The sequence below is a fragment of the Cyanistes caeruleus genome, chromosome 1, assembly GCF_971803275.1.
Source record: "Cyanistes caeruleus chromosome 1, bCyaCae1.hap1.1, whole genome shotgun sequence".
Taxonomy (NCBI): domain Eukaryota; kingdom Metazoa; phylum Chordata; class Aves; order Passeriformes; family Paridae; genus Cyanistes; species Cyanistes caeruleus.
In genome coordinates this window covers 25,328,535-25,342,388 of record NC_141701.1, presented here as the reverse complement: position 1 = coordinate 25,342,388, position 13,854 = coordinate 25,328,535, and the positions used below count along the sequence as shown (strand labels likewise).

Sequence of the window (13,854 nt, the reverse complement as noted above, 5' to 3'; positions counted from 1 at the left end):
GCACATCTGTAAACCATATTTATTTCCCATTAATAACTGCGACGGTGCTGCGGCATTGATTGTTTCATATTGTGTGCATTTCACCTTACTAACTAACTCTGAAGAAGAGTAAAGAGAAGCAATTTTCTCCATTTTTTTCCACTCAGAGAGCATTCTAAGATGAACTGTTTCAAATAAATTTAGATAAGTTATTGAACTAACAGATGCTCAACATTTTCATGAGTTTATTAATGGAATCTGTATTTGCACTATTTATATTTCATTCCCTTTCCAGACATCCATATCACATATGAAAGCTGAACACAAAGAGGAAATACTTTATTTCATTTTTAAAAACAGTCAAAATGTTGAGTCGCTTCAGGTTGACATTGGTAACAGTGTGACTTTGCATGCCTCCAGGATTTGTAAAATTGCCAGAACAGATTTTAGGAAGCTGCTGGGACTAGACTACCAGGAGGGAGACTTAACAGCAAGAAGATTGATTACCATCAAGACTGCTAAGGGAGGGCTGTAACAGGCCAAGGTACATTCCCTGCCTGCCCTCAGGCTATGCTGTTTACTGGCAAAAAATTGTGTAACCTGGGCTGTTCCTGCCTGCTGTTCTCATCTCCCTACAATTGGAAACATTACACAAATTGCAACAGTCCCACAGAAAGAATTAAGAGAAAAGGCTGTGATCATGCCACCTATGGAACTTTCTTCTTCTGCATGTAGCCAAGGAGTTGATGGCTATCCGTGGAGAAGAGTCCATACAAAGCAAGATTCATTGAGAAGAGCACATCTTTTCTGCTTCACCCATGTTTTCCTTTTGCCCAGTTTCATGTCTGTTGCCAAGGTTTCTGTGTTAAAATGCATCCTGTTTTGACAACTTCTGGTTAACTTTTCTTCTTAAATTAATGTTTATATTGAATCTTTGATTATTGAGGCATAATAATCTCCATTAATAAGCCCTATATAAGTAATTTGGATAATTAACCTCCCAGCCAAAAGAGAGGCTGAGCTTCATGGGCAATGTTAGATGCACACACTACCTACTTTGTGATGCACATCCTAGTCTGCACTGCTAAAGGCTTAAAACCCTCAAAAATATCTTTACAGCAGGGCTCTCTCTCCATTTCTGCCTAATATTGCTCCTAAATCAACTAGACCAAAGATTAAATCATTGGCTTCATGTCACACTAAACATTCAAAATCGTTATTCCCCAAATCCTTTTGGGAGGCAGACAAGATGCCCTCAGTTCAGCTCCCTGTAGATTGTAGGTCAGTAGCACAAAGACATAGCATATAATTGGACTCAAGTGGTAGCCTGAGCTCATAAGAGGCCAAGAACAAATTAGTCTGAATCATCTTCTACTTTAAAAAGAGACATTTAAGTATGGGCACAGTTCAGATTTGCAGCTGCCTGACCTATGGATAAATACAAGGCTTTAATGCTTCCAGAAACAGAGCAGTGAACAATTTAAGTGCCTGAATACGACAGGAAACATCAACTTTTTTGATCCATGGCATTTCTGTGAACATTTTGGCTTTAGTATGAACACTGGATTATTGAATTTATATTGAACTACAAAACAATTTTAAATTCTACATTATAAGGGGAAATGAAGAGCAAAATAAAAGCAGCATGCAAGTAATAATTGTGAAATATTTCCAATAATTACCAAATATTGCTTTTTAATGTTATGTGACATTTTACAGATGGAGAAAACAATCAGATTGCTATTGTCAGCCAATTAGTACATTAAAATAAATGTAAATGCAAAGACTACTGACCTGATATCCATTTTGATATCATGAAAGCGGTATGTTTTATTTTACCAAGGAATTTTTAAAATTATTAAGCATTTATGCTGAATAATGGGAGAATAAATCAAGAAAAGATAAGTCTACATTTTTTCCTTATATTCTCCAACTATCTGATAGCAGCTGCCACGTGCAGTGAAAAATCAGGCTTAAGATCCTTTCATCTAACTTTAAATGGGAAACATGTTCCTAAAATTTAGAAAAAAAGAAGTTGTCTAGGCTGGAACTTGAGTTTCCATTCACATCTGACTGTCAGTTAATATATGGTAACAATGAGCATATTTCATGCTTTGGGTAGAACAAACAAATATTTGCTTCCTGAAAACATGTCTGTGATGCATGGGCAGTAGCACGTATAACACAGTCAAGCTGGAAGGGGAGAGCAAAGTGGCTGAGGTATGAGCCCAGAACAAAAATGATTCTGCTTTTGAGCTTCACCCCAGGCTTCTGTGGCAATGTTGGAGCAGCCGTGTGGCCTCCTGTGTGCCTCAATTTCCCTTCTGTACTGCAAGGCTAATAGCATCACTCTCCATCTCAAAGGAAGACAGTCCTGTAGGTCTGTGATTCAGCCTAGCCAGCCAAGCAGGAAGAAAAAACACATTGTGCTTCTCACTCTTTAGGGTTATTTTTGGACCTTTACTTGGAGGTAAAAGAGAGATGAAAGCACCATCTGAAATGTACTTTTTGCTGCTGGAACAAAAGTAATGGTGTCTATCAGATTTAATCAAGCTGTTTGTCTGCTTTTACTTTCCTGTACTTGAAACACTGCAGCGCTTTGTTTTCTTTGTAGTGCTACATTTCTTTATTGGTTCAGTTTATCTTCAAAGAGATTTAGAATTGAACATTACTTTTATAGTGGTACTTTTAGTGTTTGTCTAGAGGGCCTGACTCACGGAATCTGTCACATTCCCCCCACAGTGTGCTAACAATTCAGGTGAAGCTTTGCAGTCACCATTGTAAAGCAGTGGCCATATTTTTATATATATTTCTTTGTAATGAATAAATGTGTCCTGTTGAAAAGAAGCTGGTAGAGTGGCAGGTGGCAGGTTCCAGTTTTGCTTTCAGAAAGCAACACAGATGCATCTGTCTGGAGTCATGAGACCAGCCAAAGCCTCCTTGAGCAGGCCTCTTTTCCCACAGCCATGTGACTTGGGAGAGGGAACATTTATTTATTAGTGCAGCACAACATGAGGTTAAACAGCAGGATGCATATATGGTACACTGAAATACTTAGCAATGTCTTGTTGACTTCTGCTGCAGGAGAAGTTCATCCTCAAGAATACATCATTCACCTGCTGGTGGGAAGAGGAGATCCTGCAGGTGCCTGCTCTTTTGTGATGCCACCCCATTGTTCATACAGCGACTCACTACTGCCTCTGGCTGTCCTCTGTACGTGCCCACATTCACCAGTCTCACTCAGATGGAAAGGAATGGAGATGCACAGTGTTTGAAAAGTTTTGAAGCTCATTTTCATCCTTCCCCATGTTCTCCATCACCTTTTTTTTTAACTCTTCACATTCTTTCTTCTCTCTCTAATATTTCCAAACCCAGAATTCATTTAATTCACTGACCTTGAAAACAAACCAAAACAAATAAACAAACAAACAAAAAAAAACCCCACCAAACAAAAAAACACCAAAAAACCCTAGGAAAGAACAATTCGCTTCCCAAGTGCAAATACTTTGACAGATGCAGGGTACAAACCAAGCTGTGAAGTCAATCAAACCTGTAACATCTAGCATTAGAAGCCCACTGTCTCCCTCCCTCTGGGTTTCTACCCAATATTATTTTTCCTTGATTGCATCATTATTTTGTGAAGACTGAAACTCTTGAGAACATAACTATACTAGTCTCTATAATAAATATATCATAGAAATGGTGTGATTTATGGATTTTGGTAGTATTTTTAACAACCCTGTTATATGTCAGCAAGGATTTATGGCACGGATCCTTTGGTCTTATAAAACCAGGCACAATAACCAAGCAACCTTTAACCATTAGCAATTTCTAGTGCTCTTTTGTCAACAGGGAGGATTAAGAGGACACTCTGTATTAGTATGGGATTCACATTAAGGCTGCCCAGGGCATCCCATGTCCCACAAGGGCCACAGTTGCACAGCTCCACGCTGTGAGGACTTCTCTTTGAGTATTTAGGCCTAGACCTATATTTTAAAAATGCAAAATTGAACCTGGAAATACTTGAACCTTCTGGTAAAGTGCCTTAACACAGATGTAGCAGATGTAGAGCAGTTCCTATCTGTAAGGAAGCCACTAGAGGGAGGGAGAGGTCCACAGTGCCCTTCCCCAGCCACCTTCTCCATCTCCTCCATCACCAAACACAGGCTAGACCTTGACTTCTAACAGCTGGTGGCGACTTCAGGTTTGACCCTAGTCATGGGACAAATAAAGGTGGCAGCAGTTTCCCGAGCTCTTCAGTGTCTGACCCTCCAAAAACACCTTTGCTTTAGCCCCAGCCAGTGCTGCCACATGGATGTGATTCCTCAGTGCCGAGGCTGCAGGCCAGATGGATGCATCCTGTGGGCTCGATGCAGCCCAGCAGCCCTCAGCTACAGCACCAGATGCAAGTGGTGTTTTAGACACATATCAAATGTCAAGCCTTGGCTAAGCCACAGATGAGGTATAATGCTACTGCTGTAGCACAGCGCCCTTAATACCACCCCACAGTGTGGGAGAGTCCTTCCTCCAAATCATCAGCTACAGATGAGCTCCTTGCTTATTATAGACCCCTGAGTACATTCTAGCAAAAGCATCCCCAGAACAAAGTGTGTCTCTACTCCTCCTCAGCTGAGTTTTAACACAGAATTTAATAAAGATTTATAGGTTTTCAGAGATTGTTTCGAGCTCAGGCAAAGTCTCTTTTTTTAATCATACTTTTCCATAGGGGGCAGGGGGAGGAAGTGTTTCCAAGGCTATAGAAATTGAAGCAATATCCCAGGTATCTCCAGCTTCACTCAATGTGCTACCAGCCCTTTAACTTAGGGGAAAACTGGATTTGTTTTACAAGTCTCATCCAGAAAAACTTTGTGTGAGTAATAAAATGTTAGGCCTCATAAACTTATGCTAATGCTCATATCCCTGGATTTATTACATTTGGAAATCAAAAATTAATACCATGAAATTTCCAAAAATAAAAAGAAAATGTACTGAGGGCAAATAAGTGAAAGCTGTCCTGTGTCATTATTTGTTAATTAAACTACTTGAAGTCCATTTTGATGATTCGAGCTGGACAAATGCCAGAAGAGAAGTTTCACTCCTGCAAGGGGCTTGAAATTTGCTCGGAAAGGGGATTGTGATGGACATAATTTTGAAAAGAAAGTTAAAGTCTTTCCTCCTGTTAATTTAATGTTCCAAGGATTCTGAAATGCTTTCCAGAGAAGATACACAAGATTTCCCCTTAACCTGGATAAAGGCATTGAATTCAGGGACAATTGCCTCAGAATCAACGTTTAAGCCTGAGTGTCCTCAGCTGTTAATTATGGGAAGTAATTATTAAAATAATAAGAGTTAGAGGAAGGACTGGTTTGGTGGACCTTGGGAGTGTTGAGCCCTCTTAAACACATCCCAGCTATGCTCATTTTTCTCATATAGGTTGTGTTTCCCCAGCTACTGAGCATCCAGGTTGGTTTCCTGAAGGCTCTCTTTAGGTAGCCCATAGCTTTCCTAAGATGCAGCATGAAAAACACAACACAGTACTGGAGATGAGTCATCAAAATTAGGAAGAATGATGAAAATTTACTTTGCATGTGTAAAATACATTTTTATGTGTTTACATTTGCTCTGGTTGGGATTTACATTCTTTTTCTGTAGACCTGCATTCTAGCTCATATTTTTTGTGAGCACATACCTCATTATGCCTACCTGTGTTTCACTCACCCTACATAACTGCATCCTGTTTATTCTAGGGCAATTTTTATTTTTTTTTTTCCATTTATCAAAGCCATTTGGAGTTTGCAGACTTTTCAATTTGAGCTCCTCATGTCACCATTTAATTCTTTATCAAAGATAATGTCAGACCCAGACTACTTTTGCAAAATCCAACTTACTAGATAGGTCCAGTTGCCAAATGTTACAAATTTTGGATTTAACATGAATCCAAATCTCTTTGGAGAAAGCATCAGGAAGAGGCTATGCTGTTAAAAGCAGGGGTAGAATTTCCATATCTATCAGAAAAGATAGTTCTATAGTCTGTTCCTAACATCAGCTGGTTTCAAGGGAAGATTTAAGAAACTGCAGAATGGGCAGCTGTGGAACTAGGGGAGATTATGCTGTAACCAGAAAATTACAAGTGACAGTAGGATAGCACATACTGAACTTCTGCCAAACAATATTATCTGGGATTCTGAACAGGGGAGAGTGAATGAATAAAGAGCTCTTAGGGAAGATAAATCTTGTACCCTGTGAGAGAGGATGGTTTTGGTTTTAAGCCCCTGCTTACTCAGCTTTACAGGGGATCTGACAACTGTTTCTACCACAGACTTTTCTTATGGGCCCTGAGCACATAATTTAATCTCTGAGCATCAAATCTCTTCCTGATTCTGAGGGATACAGGTTGAGTTATTTGAGGGGCTCTTTGATACTGTAAGTGCCCCCCACCCAAGAAAAACACCAAAAACAAGCAAACAAACAAAACTACCAAAAAAACCAAACCAAACAAAAAAAAAAAATCCCAAAACCACAACTCTGGAGAGGAAAGGATGAAACCAGAAGAAATCAAAGATATGTCTGGACCAGAATTTAGCTTGTGTCTGGTAAAAATATAAAAATAAAAATAAAAAGTAAAAATATACCATTTCACAGTTTAGATAAGAGAAGTGAGGGAAGACAATAACTAACTGTGATAAAAATAGACTCCTTACCTGACTTTAATAGAGTCAGGTCAGGAGAAAAATGATTTTGTTGTTCTATTCAAAGAATTTGGATCCCATATAGAAAGTGTACACCAAATGAGAGTCACTGGAAATTAAAAGTCAAGTAAGAGACTACAATATGTTGAGTCCCCTTAAGACCAAAATCAAAACAGATTTATGATCTAGGTTAGGCAGCAAAGTCTGGTGCTGAGACCCTGAGAACACATGGCATTGGAGCTGTATAAACCCCAGTGAAGCTGAGGATCTCCTCTGTGCTTAGCCAGAGTGGCTCAAAAAGCAGCACAGCTCAGGACTTGGCTCCTGTCTGCATGGAAGCAGACACAAACAGCTGAATTTTTTGTAATACCAAAGATATTGAGAAATCTGGTATTTACACTGAAGGGTTTAGCAGGATCCATTTTGGCTGTAAGGAAAGATCTACCTCTCCTTGCTGACTTCTTGTCATACAGACAATCTGACCTGACATGAGAAGGCTCCACTTCCTGGAGTGCATGCGAACTCCCAAAATAAATCCCAAAGTTCCTTGGTGACCCTCACAGATCCCACCATACAGAATGTCTTCCTGTGTCTCAGTACAAGTGCTGGTGCTGGAGCAGAAAGTGGGTGCAGGAGCAGCTGAAACATTATTTGACCCTAGTCGGTGGAAGGGACAGGACAAACCCCTGGGGATGATGGAGACAAAGGCGCACTATGGGGCCAACAAGTGCAGATTGAGGCTAGGGCAGCCCATACAGCACAGCACAGAGTGGGCACTGGCATTACAGTTTTATCATATTACCAGCATCTAATAATTTTGAAATGTTCTGTACTGTGAATCATGTTTTTACCATATGCTAATACCACCACTCTGCTTAAGGCTAAAAGTATCTGTTAGCAACAAATTCCTTATGATTAATCTCTCTGGAGGACTGGATCCAGCAGTATTTCTCAGTGTCACATATGTGCACATGCATGCACACGAGTGTACCTGTGTGCACAATACTTATTGCATTCTTCACAAAGCAAAGTCATAGCTTTTGTTTTCTTTAGAGGTGGGTGAATGAGGACAGATTAATGGTCATGTCAGAGCCCAGTAAATGGTTCCTTCACAGTGGGTATGGCAGGTGGGGCATCATTTTCTTTCTTTTGGTTCAAGTTCTGTCTCTGTTTCCGAGAATCCAAGTTCAATCTCACTCTTTGATATGCAGTTTTCTGGTAGAGATTGGTTAGAGGAGAACCAATGTGATGAGGTACACCTTGGGGGCATAAAAGGAAAGACTACTTTTCCTTACTTCTCCAGAAAAGGAGAGTCGACTCCCACTTTCCCCAGTCCTGTTTGGGAAGCTGAAGTCTATGTCTTTTGCAATAGCCATGTTTCCTGCCTGGCTCTGAATGTCCTTGTACAGGTCCGAGTGACTGATATTTTTCAACATGTTTTGTGCAAATGTGCAGAACTCCTTCATCTCTATGTGCCAAACGACAGAGTTTATGAAGCCAGAAAGTAAAAATAATTTATAAATCTCATTTCAGATCTCACAGGAATGATGTAAGGCAAAATAGATATCTTATGTATCTCCTTTTCTTGTACATTCACTGATTTCCATGTAAAGTAAGGGGAACTATTACTTAAAACCCAGCATTTGAAATAGTTTGTCTCCTTTGTCTAAAAGAGCTTTTAAAAGAATTCATTTGTCCTGTTTTTCTTCCTGTTCCTTTTCCTTCCTACTCCCCCTTGAATACCACAGATCTTATTTCTGACTTACAAGGATGGTCATCTGCTCTTCTCATTCTCATGTGGTTTCCCTGGATAGCAGAGAAATGATGAACCTTGCATTCCTTCACTGTCTTGGTCCCAGGGGAAATAACTGTAGCCACAGATACAGAGCAGAAAAAATGAGTGAGCTGGGCTTTTCCACCATCCTTTATTTACACTTTTCATGGTTTCTTTTCCCTCAATATTGGTTATGCGTTAATGTTCATCCAGCAGCCCAGCAGGGATCAGTCTTTACTCTCACTAGTGAGATATCTTATCACAGCAAGAAAAAGGTATAAGGGCCCAGGTCAAAGAACTAGATAGCACCCAAATTTTTATAGCTTGCAATACCATTTGGGACTGCTAAAATTAAGACACAAAAGACTGTTTTTTAATGAATATAGAATAATCCCACCAGCCTCAGAGCAACTCTAAATGTACAGGCTTTTGTTGTCCACTGGTAGCAAAACTGCCTTTGTAAAATAGCACACCCAAAATGAAGATGGCTGGGATACAGTGTGCTAGAGGTTTTGTACTGTGCAAAACAGAGCTATAAAAAGGGGGTATAGCTGGGAAAAAATTGGTGTGCGGTAATTTTATAGCATAAAGTGTGATAAAATATTGGCAGAGATTGGTAACATCCTGGTTTCAGGTTTCTTTACAAAATTCAGATGTTACATGAGATTTAGCAGGATCTTTCCACACAAAGGCAAAGGATTTTTTTTTAATAATTCTTGCGAGCAAGAGAGAAAATAAATATCTTCCTGACTTTATTTGTCATTATAATTATTTTTGGTTGCCTGAGACAGCACCATGTACCCAGAAACACAAATCTAGGAAGTTAGGGTGAAGTCAGAAGGAAAGGGTAGATGAGAGGAGTATGTTTATGCTGACTTCATGTTTTTTATTGATTCACCAGCCAGCCCAGTGTGGCTATCATGAAATTCATTGCTAGTATGCACTGGCTGAAAAAGGGAACTATCACAAGCTAACATTAATTAGGAATCAAGAAGGATAGAAAAAATTACAGCATGCTTCTAGAAGCTTCCTTAGGAGATACTTCAACTATGCAAATAGAATTTTTCAAAAGATGTTTTTTTACCAAGTATCTTAAACTGATGAGCCTAGAAGAGTTGAGCTGGAGTAAAATTATACTGCACAGTTCTTCTAGGTAGGTAGCTGCAGGAGAGAAAGAAGAGCCCATGAGCAGGGTGAGCACTGTGTCTGCTCACAGAGCAGGAAGAGGACTCATCCCACTTCACACCTTTTACTCAATACCCTGGGGTTTGTGTTTTCACCTGGCACCTCGGAAAACCATTTTGAAATGATGTCTCTGTTGGAGGGAGCCTGAACCCACGTTATCTGCCTGCCCAGTCTGTCCTTATGCTTTCAGTTGCTCTCAGTTTGGATCCACTCCAGAGATCACAAAGTCTGTTCTCAGATAAGCATTATAACCAGTGTGCTCTTGGGTAAATAAATTAATCATCTCTTATTTATTTCACTTTTGCATACATCTGAGAGCTTTCAGGGGGTGGGATTTTACAACAAAGTATCAGTTTGTGGGTCCTGGTGTCACAGATTTCCACTCTGTGTTCAGATATGTGGTAATTCCCACATCACTCTGGTTCGTGGCTTCTGCTTGCTGGAAGAAATGCATGAAACTGTACCTAAAAGAAACAGTAGCTCCTCCATGCATCATTCATTCACCAAACTCAGTGAATGAAAGTTGGATGCTTTCACGAAGACTTTCATTGAGTCAAACTCTTTGATGAGGCTGTCACCTCACCTCCTACAAAAACTCAGTTGACACCTTGTGAGGGGAAAGAGAAAAACTTCTCAGCAGCCACTTGTGGGGGTATTTGGAGGAATCTGCAGCCAGCTTCTTCAAGAGGATCTGATGGAGCTGTGGAAGCAAAACTGAGTACAGGTGTGGTTCTGTGTTATCTTCAGCTGGTCCTGCAAAGAGATGAAAGGAAAAGTGATGGGGTAAATTCAAAGGCACTTCCTTAAATATATTAAGGTTTCACTTGCATTATCTTTTTAATAAGAAACAAAAATATTAAAAGAGTTACATAGAGTAAAAAAAATCAGAAGCATCATAATGGACTTCAATGCCATGAGTATCAGGGGCTAACCTGACATACTGCAGTAAAGATGTATATTGTGGGGAAATACATCTACAATTTATTATTTCCTGTAGAAATAGCATGTAGTCCCATGAGCCCCTGATGTATCTCATGGGGAATTTGCAGGAGAGTTCCTTTAATTAACTTGAGTCACTAGTGAATGCAAATAAATAAATCAATGCAATCTTGATCTTCTCAGAATTAAATGTGTAGAAGGTTCCTTCTTTACCTCGGGAGTTTCTCTCATGATTTGTTTCTTAGTTATGCAGATTGATTTGGCTGTTCGGGTCCAGGTTTCCCCTCCTCATGCCTGGGGTGCTGTCAGTGGGCAGAAGAAAGCAGGAGACAGACTTCCCTGGAGCTAGCCCTGGGTCTCAGTGGTTACCTGAACTGACATTGAAGTTACTGCAAGTTCATCACGCCTCCTGCTCCTTGAAGCCTTCTCCTTTCCACCTCTCTCATGTTTTGGTGGAAGCACCATAGGGAAGTTAGCACCAGGATCTCCAGGAACTTTGTTTTAGGGAGTCATCAAAGTCTGCTAAGGCAGATGAATGAGTGTCAGAACAATGCTCCTACTCCCAAGACACGGTTTCTGTTATACTGATGCCATTATCTGACTATGGAAGGAGAGAGGACAGGAGAGAAGAAGAACTAGTGTCAAGAACTGAGTGTGTTTCAGCATCTACTCAAAATTATCAGTTTGTGACTGAGCAGGTAAATCATATTTCACTCTACTCTTTGGGGTTCCCCGGGTGAGCCTGCTCCAAAGCCCACACAAACTTTCAGGCAGAAGACTGCCTAGCTCTTTTCTGGTCCTTTTACAGCAAATGACTAAGTTGGATTTGAAGCCATTTCCGTGCTGGACACAGTGAAAATAAATGCAATGACTGACAAGTAATTCTATAGCTTTGTGCTTCAAATTCACATTCCTGGCTGAGTTTCTGACTAAAGATCATCTTTTATTAAACATCAAGTGTTAGCATAGCTTTTAAAAGACAAGCCAATTTCAAATATTGGAGAACAGAATAAAGTTTAAACCATAGAAGCAGCAATTTCTTACTTTGGAAATCAATACCATTGCACTGAGGAGAGCTGCAAAGTCTCTTCAGTTTCTGTTGCCATAAGCTGAGGCTCTAATTCCCACTGTAAGCATCACTCAGTTTCAACAGACTTTGATCCTTACTGGGAGGGAACAAGGATCCGACCTCTGCCTGAACTTGGATCCTGTGGAGAAAGAGATTCCCCAGTTAGAAAAATAGAGGTTTCTGAGCTTCTTATACATCTGTTAGCTTCCCAACAGACAGCATGTGTGTGTGCCTGGGTAGTGTTCCTGAGTCATCTCCTCTAATTAACCTCTTAGAGAAGGTTGCCAGCTAATTTGCTGACCAACCCCAAACAACAAAAAAAAAAGAAAAAAAAAAAGAAAAAAAAGAAAGGAATATTAAAAAAATGCCAGGCAGGGGTTTAAGCATGATTCTTGAATTTACTTCGCCAGATAGAGTTAAAAAAAAAATAGCTCTGGCTTCTGTTCAATAACCTCATTCCTGCATTTGCTTCTAACACTGCCCCCTCCTCACCCCCAAACTTTCTCACTGGGAAGTTTCCTGATGTGATTGAGTCATTATTGGTTTCCTTGGGTAGAAATAATGGAGTTCTCCCAAGCACAAGGAGCTGTGAATATAGACCAAAATTTGATTCACCGAGTTCCTAAAAAAACATATATATAAACCAACAACCTGAGTTACTCTTTTGAATTCCTGGTGGAAACTGTGGATATCAAAGGGGTGTTCTGGCTGTTGATGAGCAAGGCTTGCATAGGCAAACGACCTTTCTGCTTGGGGTGGGGGTGGACAAGGAGCTGGGAGGGGATATAGCTGGGACAGCTGACCTCTACTGACCATTCCATACCCTATAATATTCTGCTGAGTGTTCAAATGGGGTGGGGAAAGGAAGGTTGGCCAGGGCTGTCACTGCTCAGGGATTGACTGGGAACCTGTTATTTGGTGGTGAGCAATTGGTTTTCTTCTGCATCACTTGTTTTTAGACTTTTACTCTTCTGATTCTCTTCTCCAGAGGGAGAGTAAGCCACTGGCTTTATGGTGCTTAGCTTCCTGCGGGGATTAAACCATGACAGACTTGAAACCCTCCCACAGATTTGCTGAAATCAACACATGAGGCTGCACAGGTTTCCTGCATGAAGTGGTAAACCAGTATATACTGTCCCATATGACAATTTTTTTCCCCTGATTCCTCCCATGTCCTAAAAGCTTCCAAATACCTCCACTTTTTTTTTCACTGGATTTGGGTTTATTTCTCTTTCTCCTCATGTTTTCTCCTGATGCCTTCTCATTCCCGCCAGCCACAAACCAGACTTCAGCCTCCTGTCTCCTACCCCTGTCTCCATCTGTTTTCCTTCCTTTGCTTGCCTTTCTTCCTCCTTGCTGCTCCTGTGGGCAAGTCTCAGCACCGATTCAAGGGCTGAAAGCACATCAGTTTGTCACTGCTCTCACCTTGCTGCAGCCCCATCGTTCCCCGCACGCTGTGACAGTCACAGCATGACCAGCTGTGGCACAGCTGTGTGGCACTTGGAGGATGCCTCCTTCTCCCTAGCTCATCTTGCTGACCTCATCTTGCTGAGGTTTGATTCTCTTTTTTTCCCTATCCTGTTTCTTTCCACTCTTCCTCACTCCTTCTTGCCACTCTGGGATGATTTTTCCCTCCTGCCAAGGGAAGGGGGTAAAATACCTAAAAAATAAGTACAGCCATAAGTAGACTGGCTGTTCTGCTTGATCTCTGAATAACAAGGCACAGAAGTGGGAGATTACCAGGTACATGAGATGGGCAAAGGTGTTGAAAAATTGAGGGACATGTGAGGTTTTTCTTGATGAGCTTGAATGCAGCTCACAATTTGGCTTTGAGTGTGTGTATGAGTTGATCAGTTCATGAAGAAAATTACATGGTATGGCTTGCTTGTGACGATTAGAGGGTTTTTTCACTGACCAGGATCTTTTCATCTCTCTGTTGCTCTATTTTGCTTTCTTGTAGGAAAGTACAGGGTAAAGGTTGGTTTAGCAAAGTAGATTTTTGTAGTTTAACATAGCCTGGCAAAATTACTATCAAATTAGCTGTGGTTGAAATTAATATCTTGGACTGTAAATTGTACTGCCCCACAATGCCTATGTACTCCCTTCAGGATGCTTACATCTTAAAGTGGGTCAAAAAGCTGGTAGGTTTGCCTGGTGTGTTTGCATCTGACCTGAACACTGCTGCAGGAGTAAGAAACAGCTAGTGGCTGTATAGCAGT

At 40.6% G+C, this 13,854-nt stretch overlaps 1 long non-coding RNA gene across 1 annotated transcript; it reads right to left on the bottom strand.

The window, feature by feature from the left end:
- Positions 1–9,848: 9,848 nt before the first annotated feature.
- On the bottom strand, positions 9,849–11,873 carry LOC111924740 (uncharacterized). The gene is made up of 3 exons (XR_002861828.2): positions 11,611–11,873; positions 10,780–11,085; positions 9,849–10,380 (listed from the first exon to the last, which is right to left on the bottom strand). It is a non-coding gene; the product is annotated as an uncharacterized LOC111924740 (long non-coding RNA).
- Between the last annotated feature and the right edge of the window lie 1,981 nt (positions 11,874–13,854).